Below are 16909 nucleotides of genomic sequence, written 5' to 3' on the forward strand. Positions count from 1 at the left end.
GTACACACTTGTATACTGTCTCAATGGCCAATCTACCAGCCAACAATCCTTAAAATACCATCCTCCCAGGTTAACATATTTTGCATAATCAATCAAAGATCGATAACCCCATAAGTAGACAGCTACTATACACTTTATTGAGAAGAAAATGTACCAAATGATTCTGCGCTGCCCAGAAAGGCAAATAAGCAGCTAACACGGCTAGTAGGATATAAGCATGTACAGTAAAACAAAAATATGTTTAGCGCTAAAAAATTGAGATAAAATTCCAACGTAAGGACAATATAGTTCAATTGATATTAAAAAACATCTAAGCAAAACTCAAAAGAAAGTCCTCCATGTTAGTAAGACTCATATAAGCTACTGGTCCATATAGAAGCAGTGACTTCATGTGAAGAACAAAACAATCGCTTGACATCTGAAGTGCACCACCACCGACAATGAAAAGGCTTACCAGATTTCGTGGACCCAAGAGGACATACGTCCCATTGGATCAAATAAGGCTTGGGTGGTGGATTATGGTAGATGTTCCGGAGGAATGGTAGGGATGGACATCCAAGAGTAAACCACGAATTGGTGTGTCCCTCAGAGTGATGTTGAGCAATGGGTGGCAATGATGTAAAGCAAGAAGGGAAAAGGCCACATAGCGTAATTCCATAAAACAACCTTGTCGATCGCGAGTTCCAGCATGCCCTGTCTGTCAGTCTGATTGCTAAAACTTCTTTCTGTAGCTCTGCAGGTCAGTGCACTCTTATTAGCACTGTGTCAGTGCAGGACCTTGCAAGTGGAATTTCAACCTTTGTTGGCAGTATTCATTTTTTTTTTAAACAGAGAACACTATTGGTTCTCTTTTTTTTACTTCTATATGCATGTATTCCCACACATGGAGGTGATTTGAGAAGAAAACCCAGCTACATCAGAGGATTAGCCCCTGAAGGGGACAAGTGTATTTTGACCTTATGCCCCGTACACACGGTCGGACTTTGTTCGGACATTCCGACAACAAAATCCTAGGATTTTTTCCGACAGATGTTGGCTCAAACTTGTCTTACATACACACGGTCACACAAAGTTGTCGGAAAATCCGATTGTTCTGAACGCGGTGACGTAAAACACGTACGTCGGGACTATAAAACGGGGCAGTGGCCAATAGCTTTCATCTCTTTATTTATTCTGAGCATGTTTGGCACTTTGTCTGTCGGATTTGTGTACACATTTCCGACAACGGATTTTGTTGTCGGAAAATTTTATCTCCTGCTCTCCAACTTTGTGTGTCGGAAAATCTGATGGAAAATGTCCGATGGAGCCCACACACGGTCGGAATTTCCGACAACACGCTCCGATCGGACATTTTCCATCGGCATTACAGACCACTTTTTACTACAGGTAAGACTATAATGAGGATTACCTGTAGCTACCCCGGATATCTCCTAAACCTGCATGGTTTAGGAGATATCCCCTGTATCTGCATGTGCCGACATGATCGGCACATGCATGTTCTTGCCGTTGTTTCAGCTAGTGTGCCGTTACCGGCAGCTCCCACACGCATGCGTGGGAGTGACATCATCGCGGCTCCAGCCAATCACAGCGCCGGAGCCCCCAATACCCGGAAGTAACTCCAGGAGCGATGTCGCCGGCCAGAGCAGTGTACGGGGACTGCTATGGGGGCTTCGATCTAAGGTGAGTATTTCATAATGAGCTAGTATGCATACTAGCTCATTACGCCTTTGTCTTGCAGGTTTTTTTTATTATTTTTTTTTTTTGTGGGTTTACAACCACTTTAAATGATTTTAGTAAATATAAACTGCTAAATACCTTTTCTTGTCAGCAGTATATAGCAGTCCTGTGACTTCTATCAGCGCCTAGTTAAGCTTGTAGGAGAAGTTTTCATAATGCGGTGGCTGCCCTATCAGGATGCAGGCCCCCGACCCTCTGTCTGGACAGTGCTGATTGGTTCTGTGCTGATCCCATCCATTCTCCCAAGAAAAAAAAAACTCTCTAGCAATACACACCAAACTAAGCATGTGCATCCTAACTCAATGTCTAATCCCAACTCTGTCTTATCCGGACATGTTTTGGAGACAATGCAAGAAGGGGAGGATCAGAGAAAACAGGATCAAACAGTCTTGCTATACAATGTAGAGAATAAATCCCTTAGGTTCCATAGTGACTTGAACAAGCATGCTTTACTGCATATACAGACTGATTTTACTGTTGTGGGTTTAGTAACACTTTAACTGTTAGTACAAGTAAAAAAGTGTCATGGACAATACTCAACTGTGTTAACTCGTTAGAAACTGAAGCCCACCTCACGTCCTTTTATGTTACTGGATGTGAATAGCTGTCTCATTGTAGGCTGCAGGAACATACCCCAGCACCTGGCAAAACACATTTAACACTGATTGTACAAGCCCTGTAAAAATGTCCTTTTTATTTACAAAAAATATAAGGACATCATATAAGCTAATTGTAATATGTGTTTAGTTTCACATAGCTAAGCATTTGTTAGACTTGGATGGATTTATGCATCAGATATACTGTATCCTTGGGATACTACAAAGCTGACCTTTGTAGTTTTGCATATTAGAAACACTGCTGCTATACTAGCCTTTATCCATAAACACACCAATTCACTGCAAAAGCACCAACTTGTCTTTTCATTTACTGACTACTGTACACAGTAATCCTGAGAGATCAGGACCATGGACAGCACTGTTTTAGTTATCGGGTCTCCTTAGAATGAGGCTGTTCATTTTTGGTCTACTCATTAAAGAAAACCTATACAGAACTAAAGGCCAAAAATCCAAGGCCTGCAAAGTCACGAATCGTGACCCACATGTTTGTATCATGTCAGTGACTCATTATCAGTGACACAAGGATATGGATGACAGCTCCAATACTTGCATTCTAAAAACAACTTAGCAATGACAGCTCCCATATTTTGGTCATGTGATGTTTAACTATGACTTTATTCAAATATTGAGTAATAATTTCACCTTATTAAGTGGGTAAACATGATACATTTCAGCTGGGCATAGGGGTTTTTTTCACAACTTTAGAACATCTGAAGTGTATAAAGCATGATACGTTTTAGCTGAACTTGAGGGCTTTTTCACAACTTTAGAAAAAAGTGGCAAATTTATAGGTAAAGTATAATCTATTTGAAAAGAGTACATGCTTTGAAATATTTCTGCAGCATTTACTTTAGGGGACCCTGTCACCAGACATAACATTTCTTTTTAAATACTTCCAGTATTAGTGTATATTGCATGCTCACACTGTTGCCAACTAAAACTATTTTTTTTTTTTTTTCAATAAATGATCGAGGTTCCCTAGCCACTTGCCCCCTGAAAGATTTACCCCCTTCATGATCAGACCATTTTTTGCGATACAGCACTGCGATACTTTAAAGTGGAGGTCCGCCCACCCCTGCAAAAATTAAAAGCCAGCAGCTACACATACTGCAGCTGCTGACTTTTAATAATAGGACATTTACCTGTTCTGAGTCCAGCGATGTCGGCACCACAGCTGATGTTTCCATTAGCTGTCGGGTGCTGCCGCCACCATCGCTGGTAAGGGAGCTCGGTAGTGAAGCATTACGGCTTCACACTGGGTCCCTACTGTGCATTCGAAAGGCACCGCTGCGCTCTCCTACTTGCCCAGCGGCAGGGGAAGGAGGAGGGAACGGAGCTGCTGACGTAATCGACGCGGCCTAGTCTCCCAGAAGTGGGGACTGGATACTTGTCAAAGACAGGTATCCGTTCCCCCTCCCCCTCGAAAGGTGCCAAATGTGGCAATGTGGCACCGGAGGGGGGAAAGGGACAAATGAGCAGAAGTTCCACTTTTAGGTGGAACTCCACTTTAACTGACAATTGCGCGGTTCGGCAAGCTGTACCCAAATAAAATGTATGTAATTTTTTTCCCACAAATAGAGCTTTCTTTTGGTGGTATTTGATCACCACTATGTTTTTTATTTTTTGCGCTATAAAGAAAAAAAGACAGACAATTTAAAAAAAAAAATAAAACATTTTTACTTTGTACTATAAAACATATCCAATAAAAAAAGTTTCAAAAATCAAATTTCTTCATAAATTTAGGCCAATATGTATTCTGCTACATAATTTTGGTAAAAAAATCCCAATAAGTGTATATCAACCCCTTGGGCATGAAGTTCACCAGAGCTTCACAGGTTGCCACTGGAGTCCTCTTCTACTCCTCCATGACGACATCACAGAGCTGGTGGAGACCTTGCGCTCCTCCACCTTCCATTTGAGGAAGCCCCACAGATGCTCAATAGGGTTTAGGTCTGAAGACATGCTTGGCCTGTCCATCACCTTTACCCTCAGCTTCCTTACCAAGGCAGTGGTTGTCTTGGAGGTGTGTTTGGGGTCGTTATGTTGGATTACTGCCTCTTCTGCCCAGTCCCCAAAGAGAGGGGATCATGCTCTGCTTCAGTATGTCACAGTACATGTTGGTATTCACGATTCCCTCAATTAACTGGAGCTCCCCAGTGCCGGCAGCACTCATACAGCCCCAGACCATGACACTCCCACCACCATGCTTGACTGTAGGCAACACACACTTGTCTTTGTACTCCTCACCTGGTTGCCACCACACACACTTGACACTATCTAAACCAAATAAGTTTATCTTGGTCTCATTAGACCACAGGACATGGTTCCAGTAATCCATGTCCTTAGTCTGCTTGTCTTCAGCGAACTGTTTGTGGGCTTTCTTGTGCATCATCTTTAGAAGAGGCTTCCTTCTGAGACGACAGCCATGCAGACCAATGTGATGCAGTGTGCGGCATATGTTCTGAGCACTGACAGGCTGACCCCCCACCCCTTCAACCTCTGCAGCAATGCTGGCAGCACTCATACGTCTATTTCCCAAAGACAACCTCCGGATATGATGCTGAGCATGTGCACTCAATTTCTTTGGTTGACCATGGTGAGTCCTGTTTTAAAAGGAACCTGTCCTGTTAAACTGCTGTATGGTCTTGGCCACAGTACTGCAGCTCAGTTTCAGGGTGCAATCTTCTTATAGCTTAGGCCATCTTTATGTTGAGCAACAATTCTTTTTTTCAGATCCTCAGAGAGTTCTTTGCCATGAGGTTCCATGTTGAACTTCCAGTGACCAGTATGAGAGAGTGAGAGCAATAACACCAAATTTAACACACCTGCTCCCCATTCACACCTGAGACTTTGTAACACTAATGAGTCACATGACAGGAGGGAAAATGGCTAATTGGGCCCAATTTGGACATTTTCACTTAGGGGTGTACTCACTTTTGTTGCCAGCGGTTTAGACAATAATGACTGTGTGTTGAGTTATTTTGAGGTAAGTGCTCACTTTTGTGAGATACTGTATAAACTGGGGTTTTTATTTAGTTTTTAATACTAGTAATGGCAGTGATCAGCGACTTGTAGCGGAAATGAGATATTGTGGTGTACAATCTGACACTTTTGACACGTTGTGGGAACTAGTGACACTAATACAGTGATCAGCACGAAAAATATGCACTGGCACTGACATCTAGGGCAATCAAAGGGTTAAATGTGTGCCTGGCCAGTGCTTTTGTGTACTATATGTCTTTCTTTTACTAAGGGATGTGATAGATTTTCTTTCCCTGCAAGACAGGGAATAAAAGCTATCACATCCCCACCGCCAGGACAGACCTCTGCCTTGTTTACATAGGCAGAGCTCAGACCAGCCTCTCTCCTTGATGGTCAGTGGGTGCTGGCGCACATACATTGGCCAGCACCCGCTGATCGGCTTCTGCTGTGATTAGTCATGTGTGTCCCCTACCTGGAAGTGCAGAATCATGTATATATATATATACGTGATTCTGCAAAGCGCGGCTGCCCTGTAGCAGCAAATCTATGGGGCAGTCAGCAAGTGGTAAAAGATCTCACATTTCTTCCAGTGTCATATCCGTCTCTATGTCAGTCACAGCTTTTGCCCCCTATCTCATACACCACTGCTGTGTTTGCATAGCTTTCAGGTCAGTCTCACGTTGTCTCGTATGACAACGCTCTGGCTGACAGTGGGAGCATGCACAGTGAGAGAAAGCCAGCTGAAGTAGTTACAGCTGGCAATATGCCTGTGTTTATACACCAGCAATGACACCTCTGGAGGATGAATGTGCACTAGTGTTCCATTAAGGCTTTATTTTCAATTTCAGGTAACTCTCTGTGGACACATGACTGAACCGATCAGTGGGCAGAGAAACTGGAGTGACAGCTCTATGGCTGCTGGAGCTGTTGTCAACAGTTCCAAGATGGCAGAACCCAGCCCTAGGTATAAAAAGGGATGCGCAATAGACAAAATATTTATGACGGATTTCCATAGCATGCTCCATGCTCATATTTGTTTATACAGAAGTTGGGGTCAAAAAATGTATTTTTTTACACAACGTTCACTTTTTAAATGCTTGCTCTTCCATATGCTACTATATAAATGTATAGATTAGCCACTAGGGATAGCTCTGTATTTGTATTATATTTATTTACCATCCCTGCTTTAAAAAAATGTTCAGATAACATATGAAGCCTATAGTTAGTGCATTTTTATCAGCTGAATCAAAGACATACACTGTGAGAACGATCAGTATAAGAAAACTACCGTGTGGAACTGCAAAGCAGGAAGCAGGACCTGAGTATGTAATGAGCAAATATGTCTGCCTCCATGTACATATTTAACTACATACCATACAAAGTGTTTTGAAAAAAATAAATAGTACACATCAATTGTGGTATTTTCATCAAACCAAGTGCTTTCACATCTAAGAAATAATTCAAGAAACTGTACATCACCTTGAATGTGCATGTACATTCTAAGTCTACAGGGTGAATACAATATTTAATATCGCACTGCGCTACATATCATAAATAATGCACCTTCATGTGTACATGATGTTTATGAGATTTGGGATCTGTTGCATGAAAAATATGTTCAAGCCTTGCTCTTAAAATGTCTAAATTCTGGCGTTGCTGCTACATGACTTTCACATCTATCTTTTTTTTTTATACAGGGAAATGAAAAAGAGCCAGAGGATGAAATGAGCTCGGCTTTCCTTACCACTTTGAGACTGACTCTAACATCCCGCTGACTTCATGGTCTGTGAAGCTCCAGTCACACCACTCACGGGATCCCCCCGTCATGAGCCTAGAGAGAGAGAAAGAGAAATAGAGGGGAGGTGAATGAGAGAAGACAGCAGAGAGAAATACATAGATGCAGAAAGCAATCACCGAACTTTGAAGAACACACTGAGGGGGAAGGGAATGGCAGAAGGCAGAAAAGGTTAAAGATAGAGACATTATTATTGGATGCAGGCTAATGACCAGTGTCTTCAAATACTTCAAATATACGGCCATTGTGCACATGAACAACATTATTTAACTCCATTAGTCACCCACTTGGGGCCTGTATACAAGTTTCAGACATAGCACACATAGTGGCCATAGTACTGAGAAACATCAGTGATTTGTAGTGAGGAAACCGTTGTTTTATGCTGGGGGCACAGCTTTGAAAGAACAGGGCTAGATCCGCATTGCAGTTCCTCTGTCAGCTGGTGAATATTATCAAACACTGTGGACTGCTATGATGAATTAGAATGGTTTGCATAGCTCCTAACTGTCTCTCACTTCAAGGGACTGTCCCTATTTTGAAAACAAATCCCTCCTTCCACCTCTGATGTTTCTCTTTTTTTTTTTTTTTGGCAATATTCATCCAACCTTTGTATGATTGGTTTTAATACTTTAACCCTTTTTCTGGCATTTGTTGCTTACAAGTTAAAGCGGCTGTATACCCGCACATGTCACAAAAGAAAAAAAGAAAAAAAAAACCCTGTAAAGGCAAAGGCATAATGAGCTATTATGCACCTCATTATGAAATACTTACCATAGAACGAGGTCCCCGTATTGCAGCCCGGTCCACGCCGAGGGAGCTGACATTTTGCCCTTGGCATTTCTTCCGGGTTCACAGCTCCGGCGCTGTGAGTGGCCGGAGCCACAATGGCATCACTCCCGCGCATGCGCACGGGAGTCTTCTTCCCGGCATTAGCCGGGCATTCACAGCGCATGTGCTGCTGACGTCAGCGGCTGCATGCAAAGTGAATATCTCCTAAACTGTATAATAAGGCTTACCTGTAGGTAAAAATTAAAAAAGAAGTGTATACAACCACTTTAAATCTAATTTTTTTGCTAGAAAAATAGTTAGAACCCCCAAAGATTATATATATTTTTTTAGTAGAGACCCTAGAGAAGAATTTTATGGCACACTGTATTTGTGCAGCAGCCTTTCAAATGCAATTTTTGTGCAAGAAATACACTTGAATAAAAAAAAAAAATACAAAACGATAAAATTGGCCCAATTTTTTTGTATAATGTGAAACATGATGTTACACTGAGTAAATAGATACCTAACATGTCATGCTTTAAAACTGCGCACACTTGAGGAATAGCGATAAACTACAGTACTTAAAAATCTCCATAGGCGGCGCTTTAAAAAATTCTACAGGTTACCTGTTTAGAGCTACAGAGGAGGTCTTGCACAAGAATTATTGCTCTACCTCTAAAGAGGTAGAGCAATACCTCACATGTGTGGTTTAAACACTGTTTACATTTGCGGGCATGACTTACGTATCACTTCTGCTCGAGAGCATGGAGGGATAGGGTGCTTTAAAACATTTTTTTTTTCTTATTTATTAGATTTTTTTTTTATTTTTACACTGTCTATTAAATTTTTTTTTATTTTTGATCACTTTTATTGCTGTCACAAGGAATGTAAACATCCTTTGTGACAGTAATAACTAGTGACAGGTACTCTTTATGGAGGGATCTGGGGTCTATAAGACTTTAGACTTAAAAGCATTCAAAATGCCAAGTTTGGCTGTTTTGAATGCTGTCATTTTTTAAAACCTGGCGCCTTTAAGTGTTCAGTAAACCGGAAGTTACATCGCTTCCAGGTTACTATATCCGAAACCTGATCAAAGCCAATTTCAGCTTCGTTCGGGTCTTCGGCCAGCTGGCGGACGTGTTGGCTGGTCGCTCGGGCCTCCTGGTGGGACGGAAGGCAGTGGGGGGGGGGGGGGTCATCCCCTCCCACTGCTTGTAATAACAGCCAAGCGACTGTTTAGCCGTATCAGTTGTTATTACAGAAAAGCTGACCATTTGCTCTAAAAAAACGGTACCAGGGTGAAGCATGCAGCTGCAGGCTTCAACCCCTTCAACCCGCAGGCCGCATATTTGCATTATGGCAGTGTGAAGAGGTTATAAAGTCAGTATATAGGAAAAATAGTGGTAAAAAAAAATTTTAACCTAAGCTTTTTCAATCGTGGGTTCATGGAACCCTAAGTTTCCTCTAGAGGTTGCTAGGGGCACCTTCAGCAGTGATGGATTAAAGGAGAAGTTCAACTTTTGTAACATGTTACAGTACATGTTACACCCATATTCAGGGTGTAACATGTAACATGTTATAGATGCACCGGCCCCCGATCCCCCTTTCTGACAGCTAGTGGGGGATCTTCCTGACTGCGTCATCTATTTAAAGTGTTCTGTGTATGGGAAAACTACAAGATCTGCCTTTGTGGCTGTCGGCTTGCAGTTCTCAATGAACTACCACGGTGCTGTTGAGCGCTGTAGTACTTCATGCATGCTTCCTGTCACAGTGTAACTGCCTGGCTGTATCGGAAGTACAGCCAGACAGATACACAGACACTCTGCAGGACCTTCGCCTTACAACCACAATCTGCTGATCGTGAGTGCAATGCTTTACTGGTCCACTACTTTAAAAATAATACATAAATAAATGCATATATTTTTTTCTTTTGCAAAGGTGAACTTATCCTTTAACTTCTACCTACAATGACGATCAATGTAAGGGAGCAATTTTTCCACTGACATCCAGCGTAAGGGGTCACTTCTACACTGTCCACCAATGTAAAGGGGCTCTTTTTCCACCTCACCACCATGTAACTGGGAATTTTTTTACTCACCACCAATGTAAGGAAGCACTTCTCTACTGATCATTAGTATAAAGGGACAATATTGAGAGTCTTCTTTATTTTTTATTTTATATTAAGATTATTAGAGGTTGATTTACTACAACCGGGGGGGGTGAAAAATATGGTGCAGCTGTGCACGGTAGCCAATCAGCTTCTAACTTCAGCTTATTCAGTTTTGACAAAAAAAAAGCTTGGAAGCTGATTGGTGTCTGCAGAGCTGCACCAGATTTTGCACACTCCAGTTTAGTAAATCAACCCCTTATTGTCATGTAGAGCAGGGGAGTGTTATAGAATAATCTGCTCTGGGTATCAAATGTTCCGTTTCAGTATTCTTTATTTAACACTTTCTTCAATTTGCTGATCAGATGGCCAAAATATACTGTATGTGGAAATATTGAGGACACAGCTTCACCGGCAACACTGGTATAATATAAAGTGCTTCAGAAGAAAAGAAAACACTTTTTTATGAGCTATAAGATGTACCATATTTTAGAAAAATGTGCACTTGGAAAACGAGTACACTGTCACCTTAGCAACATGTAATGCACAAGGGGATATCGATATTTAACATCTTTAACTAAATCAGCTAATGAGTAGGATTTGACAGGTCTCTTTCAGCTGTAATAAATTAAGAAAGAAGATGCTAAATAAAACAGATTCTACTTGCAAATAATTTTGGAATGAATATTCTTTCCCTCATTTTCTGAAACATTTTGAAAACACACGCCGATATCAAATATCATTATTTAATGCAATGCATCATACTGTGTTGTAACCACTGATACTTAAAAAAGGTACTTTATATTTTTAACAGCCTCCATTCCCTAAAGCTATGCACAGACATTATAGACTTGATGTGACAGTTGAAGTCTCTAATTATTTTTTTCTATGGGAGTCTTCCAACCCTAACAAGCTTCCATCTTGGGCAACAGTTCACCAAGCATGTTAGAAAACCACCCACCAGGAAGAATCTCCCCATGCTGCCCCTTCCCCATCTACTTACATAAACAGGCACATCGAGCTGAGACCAACACAGTGTTTAGAAACCAAGCGGAAAAAGATGCAGTCAGGTTGTGCGCATCATTCAAAGTTTATGAGCACCTTTGGATCATAGATGCACATAGCTTAGACCATGGGTTGCCCTTTGGCCCACATAAGATTTTTCCTAATTTGTGAGACTTTGCTTAAAGTATAAAACTTTTTTTTTTTTTTAGTTTTGGATAGAGAGCAAAAGGATTAGAACGCATGTTTGTTTTTATTGCTGTCTGTGCCCCCGTTAAGGAGATTCACCCTCTCGATTTGTCCTATTTACTATTATCTTCGAAAGTGAAAGTAAACCTTGGGTTGTCCCCAGAAAAGTAATAGAGGGGAAATCTTCCAATGGAGATACTAGTTCCGGTGACCTGATGGTCCCCAAGGAATTTCCATCTCACTTCCTGTTTGGCTAAGGGACAGAAAGTGAAGGGAAATTTCCGCAATGGTACACAGATGGCAAAAGAAAAAAAATCTGATAGAGGTTATAACCCTCCCTTGCTCTATCCAAATTAAGAAAAATTGCCTATAGTTCGACTTTAATCTGATAAGGCAAGCTTGACTTCGTACCATTGCTTGTCCCTGTGACAATCCAACCTGACAGAACTGGAGAGGATCTGCAAGGAGGAATGTCAGAGGATCCCCAAATCCAGGTGTGAAAAACTTGTTGCATCTTTCCCATGGCTGTATTAGATCAAAAGGGTGCTTCTACTAAATACTGAGCAAAGGGTCTGAATACTTAGGACCATGTGATATTTCAGTTTTTCTTTTTTTAATAAATCTGCAAAAATGTTAACAATTCTGTGTTTTTCTGTCAATATGGGGTGCTGTGTGTACATTAACGAGGAAAAAAAATTAACTTAAATGATTTTAGCAAATGGCTGCAATATAACAAAGAGTGAAAAATGTAAGAGGGTCTGAATACTTTCTGTCCCCACTGTAGCTATAACATGTAGACCATGACTCCAATATATTATGAAGGCTTTGGCTGCAAGCTGATTTAATGGTATTTTTTGAATATTAGCTTAAAAAGTATGTGCGTTCCTTGGTAAAACTGCATAGCTATTTGGCATTTAGTATCTACAAAGTCAATTATGTGTTATAATGTAATTTTATCATGCATAGTAAAGTGATTGCATTATAAGCAATGATAATATTGAGCTTTGCAGACACCATTACCATAGCCAAAAACTGCATCAACTCTTGCATCAAAGCCAGGAAAAAATAGTTAAGCCTCTGCTCAAGAAAGAAGGAAATTGAAAATATGACTGGATTTGCCTACTACCCATAATTTTTGGGATCAGTCCCAAGTGCCTTGAAAATGTTATCCCAATGTTGCACAACTGCCAACTGTCCAGTGCAATTATCTTATCATTTGCATATTTTATCACAGAAGGGGTAATATATTGTTTCCTTTTTAAAACTATAGGCTGTAATAAACCATAATGTTTTTAGATAGTATCCACATAGGCATTTTCCTCTCCAGCTTTTGCAATGTGTTATAAGGTATACATCCATCCAGCTTTAGGTTTAAATTAATTACAGTGGCAAGAAAAAGCATGTGAACCCCATGGAATTAACTGGTTTACTGTAGTAATTTGCCGTAAAATGTGATCTGATCCTCAGTCAAGATAGAGAAACAATATGTGCCTAAGTGGATAACACAAACGATTCTAATTTCTGATGTCTTTATTGAACACAGTCATTAAACATTCACAGTGCTGGAGGAAATAGTAAGTGAACCAGTGGCGTTTAAAGCTGGTTGAACCTCCCTTGGCAGCAATGACTTCAAGCAAGTGTTTCAGGAGCTCTGGATCAGACCTGCACAATGTTCAGGAGGAATTTTTGACCATTCCTCTTTACAAAACTGCTTCAGCTCAGACACATTTGTAGAATGTCTGGTGTGAATAGCTCTCTTGAGGTCAATACACAGCAACTCTGTGGCGTTAAGGTCTGGGCTCTGACTGGGCCACTCCAAAAGGCACATTTTTTTTCTAAAGCCAGTCTTTGGTGGATTTACTTGGATGCTTAGGATCATTATCCTGCTGCATCACTCAACTTTAGCTGACAGCCACCCTGTCGGTATCCTGTAGGATATTTTGGTAAACTTTGGAATTCATTTTCCCCTCAATGATAGCAAGTGGTCCTGGCCCGGAGGCAGTGAAGCAAACCCAAATCATAATGTTCCCTCCACCACACTTCACAGCTGGGATGATGTTTTGATGTTACATAGTTACATAGTTAGTCTGGTTGAAAAAAGACACATGTCTATCTAGTTCAACCAATAAAAGGGGGGGGGGGTGCTCCTTTTGCACCATACACAGTGCTGACTATTCTTCAAACAATTCAACTTTTACTTCATCAATCCAAAAAACATTTCCCCAGTAGCGTTGCAATTTGCCAAAGCTTGGGAATCATTTTAACTGGGGACCCACTTCTAGGAAGAGTAGCCACAGTACTAAACTGTCTCCATTTATAGACAATTTGTCTAACTGTTAACTGATGGATGCCTAGACACTGTGAACGTTTAATGACATGTTCAATAAAGACATGGGAAATTAGAATTGTCTGTGTGGTATCAGCTTAAGCACATCGTGTTTGTCTATTGGTGTGACTTGTATGAGGATCAGATCACATTGTATGGCAAATTACTGCTGAAAACCAGTTAATTTCAAAGGGTTCACATACTTTTTGTTGCCACTGTAGTTACTGTAGTGCAGACATACTCCAACATTCTTGTAATGTAGCAGGTAGCAGTTAATAAAGTTTACTTGTACAATGCCAAAGTCAGAGCAAAATGATTTTAAGGGTTATTACTTGTGCTTCAGAATACTGTACTAGCTATCCATTTCGTTGTATAGATCTGTCTACTACTTGTGTCAGGCTACTAGTGGTGGTACCACCCTGATCTATAGCTGTAGACAGTAGTAGTAGTAGAAAATTACCTACGCTGGTTGCTTGTCAAATTAGTTGACGCCAGAGGGAAACAGCCTGGGTGTGTCCCACACTACATTGCAAATCTCCTTTGTGAACACAGGTACTGTTTTGATACCATACCTTGTGAGAGTCCCAACCTACGCCTGGTGGCATAGAAGATCCAGTGTTTGCTCAAGAAGCTAACTATAATTATTTTATGCTGGTACTTCAATGACTACATGATCATTTGAAATTGCTCCAAAATGCTTGAGGGTTTAAAGCCTCTCTTCTACCTCTGTGTGGTTGGTGGACCTGTAGCTACTCTTTCATGGTGGCATTTTTCTTTCATGTGTGCTGGAGGTTGCTGGTCCTGTAGCTAAACTTCCATGGTGTTGTATGCACTGCCACAACACATATCCAGTTTAAGCTAGAGCAGGACATTTTTCATTTTGACTTATTGCATTTAGCCTATGCTATATTTGCTTTGCCAAAGTGGCTGTTACCTGCACATCATTATACAACCCCTGATAAAAAGTATGAAATCACCACTCTTGGAAAATGTTAATTTAATTGTGTAGAAAAAACTAATCAATCACAGACATGCCTCAAAACTATTTTCATTTAATATCCCAACCTTCTGGCTTTAAGAAACACTTACAAAAATAAAAAAATAAATGAAACTGTAGTCAACTGTTTTTGCAGATCAAGCAGAGAAAAAAAATATGGAATCACTCAATTCTGAGGAAAATATTATGGAATCACCATGTACTTTGCAATTCTAAAACAAACATTTGTGTCAGATTACATCTGCTAAAAAGAGCGCTTGCACACCTTGGTGAGCTGTTGCACCATCTTCAAGAAGGTAAGTCATCACGGAATGTTGCAAAAGATGTTGGTTGTTCCCAATCAGCTGTGTCTCAAATCTGGACCAAATCAAATGAGAAGGTTGTTAAAAGGAAGCGTACTGGTAGACCAAAGAAGACATCAACGCGTCAAGATAGAAAATTAAAGCAACATGTTTTGAGGCATGTCTGTGATTAGTTTTTTTTCTACACAATTAAAGTGGCTCTTCAGTCATTTTTTCAACTTTCCATCTATTAAATCCTCTGCCCTTGTTGTTTTAACTTTGGATAGTAAAACATTTTTTTTCTGCCAGTAAATACCTTATACAGCCCACTTCCTGTTTCTTGTCTGGTAATTTGCCTAGGCTAATGGCATCATGCACAGCTGTCTCTTTCTCACTCTTGTGAGAGTTTGCCAGGAAGGGAGGGAGGCATGAGTCATAGGAGGGCCAATGAGAGCTGCAGAGCTGGAGGGGGCTGGATGAGGGAGGAGATAACAGGAGACTGCAGAAATCCAAGTGTATTCTTCCACAGAGGAGAAATGTGTAGGCAAGCAGAGGCATGAGTGTGTCTGTCTGCATATGTGTGCGTATATATGTGTATATATGTGTATGTGTGTCTGTGTAAATCCAGGAAGTGAACTAGCAGCAGCTTCAGCTGCCCACAGTTAAAATGGCTGCAGCCAGACTTAGTGGAGGGAGATTTCTGTAGCATATTTGGCAATTACAGAATCACAGTATATATAAAATAATATGCAAAGTGGTTGGAGGGAAGCTTCATAATGGCAAAGATTTTTTTTTACAAATTATGTGAGTAGACTGCAGTTCCTCTTTAAACAATTGAATGAACATTTTTCAAGAGTGGTGATTCCATACTTTTTGCCAGGGGTTTTAGGAAAAGACCATGGACTCTGAGATCTGTCAACTATCCTAGTATCCTATCCTATTTTTGCAAGTCCATTGATGGACCTGAACATCTGAGCATACCCTTTCTGGCACCCCTTAATTTCTTCAATTATATCAAGGCTCTTTTCTTGTGTGTTTCCACATTTTTGGAACTAGGCTTTAAAATGGAAAATGCACCTGTGACTGTCTTCTGTCAGTTTTTCATTTGGAACACATTAAGAATGAGTTGGCTGGGTTAGCTGCATCAGTCACCATAGGCGATCAAATTTCCTTTTATATTGTAATGAGTGATTTAAAGCATATGTAAACATTAACAATGAACTTCTCGTAGTGTCCTTTCACACGGGGCGGATCCGTGATGATCCGCCCCGTGAACATCCGCTTGCTCAGCGGGGATCGCTCCGCTAATCCCCGCTGAGCAGGAAGATGACAGGTCCATCGCTGCACAGTGTGCAGCAACGGACCTGTCAGAGCGCCGCTCCCCCTATGGGGGATCGGATGACGACGGACTGTAGAGTCCGTCGTCACCCGATCCAATCCGAAAATGGATGGAAAAGTAGGTTTTTCCTCCGTCACACTTTTTCGGATCGGAGCGGGTCAGATGTCAGCGGACATGTCACCGCTGACATCCGACGCTCCATAGAGGTCTATGGAGGGTCTGTTCAGGTTCACCTAAAAAACTGACAGGCGGACCTGAACAGATCGTTCATGTGAAAGAGGCCTTATATTGCTACCTTTTGGTCTATTAAATATACAATTTTTGTACAACTGTTGACAAGGGCAACATCATTTTTGTTGATCCTGCCAGAAATATTGTCAGCTGGTAACATCCTGTGCTCTCTGCCCCTGCTATTTTTTATCAAGATACATTCTGAGCTAACTACACAGAACATGGAAATGCAATTATTTTAGTAAATATAAACTGCCAAATACCTTTTCTCTTCAGCAGTATATAGCAGTCTGGTGACTTCTATCAGTGTCCGGTTAAAGCTTGTAAGAGGGGTTTTCATTCTATTCTGACTGTCCTATGAGGCTGCAGGACCCCTAACCTTCTGTCTGGACAGTGCTGATTGGCCCTCTGCTGATCACATGCACCCTCCCAAGAAAAAAAAAAAAAACTCTCTAGCAATACACACCAAGCTGAGCATATGCAGAGTGCCCCCAAGGCTCTGTACTGTCAGCAGATGGAATGGGGACTGTGGAAGAAG

General features: G+C 41.0%; 1 protein-coding gene across 7 annotated transcripts in view; it reads right to left on the reverse strand.

The window, feature by feature from the left end:
- Positions 1-16909, reverse strand: part of DLGAP3 (DLG associated protein 3) — a 623552-nt gene that overhangs the window by 410087 nt on the left and 196556 nt on the right. For 6 of the 7 annotated variants that reach the window (XM_073615583.1, XM_073615577.1, XM_073615579.1 and 3 more), the window contains exon 2: positions 7081-7167. The gene's annotated coding sequence lies outside the window, so the exon portion shown is untranslated. Of the gene's footprint in view, positions 1-7080; positions 7168-14785; positions 14878-16909 lie in introns of all 7 variants that reach the window. The other variant, XM_073615578.1, reaches the window with a different exon arrangement.

Source organism: Aquarana catesbeiana, linkage group LG02 (genome assembly GCF_042186555.1).
Source record: "Aquarana catesbeiana isolate 2022-GZ linkage group LG02, ASM4218655v1, whole genome shotgun sequence".
Lineage (NCBI taxonomy): Eukaryota > Metazoa > Chordata > Amphibia > Anura > Ranidae > Aquarana > Aquarana catesbeiana.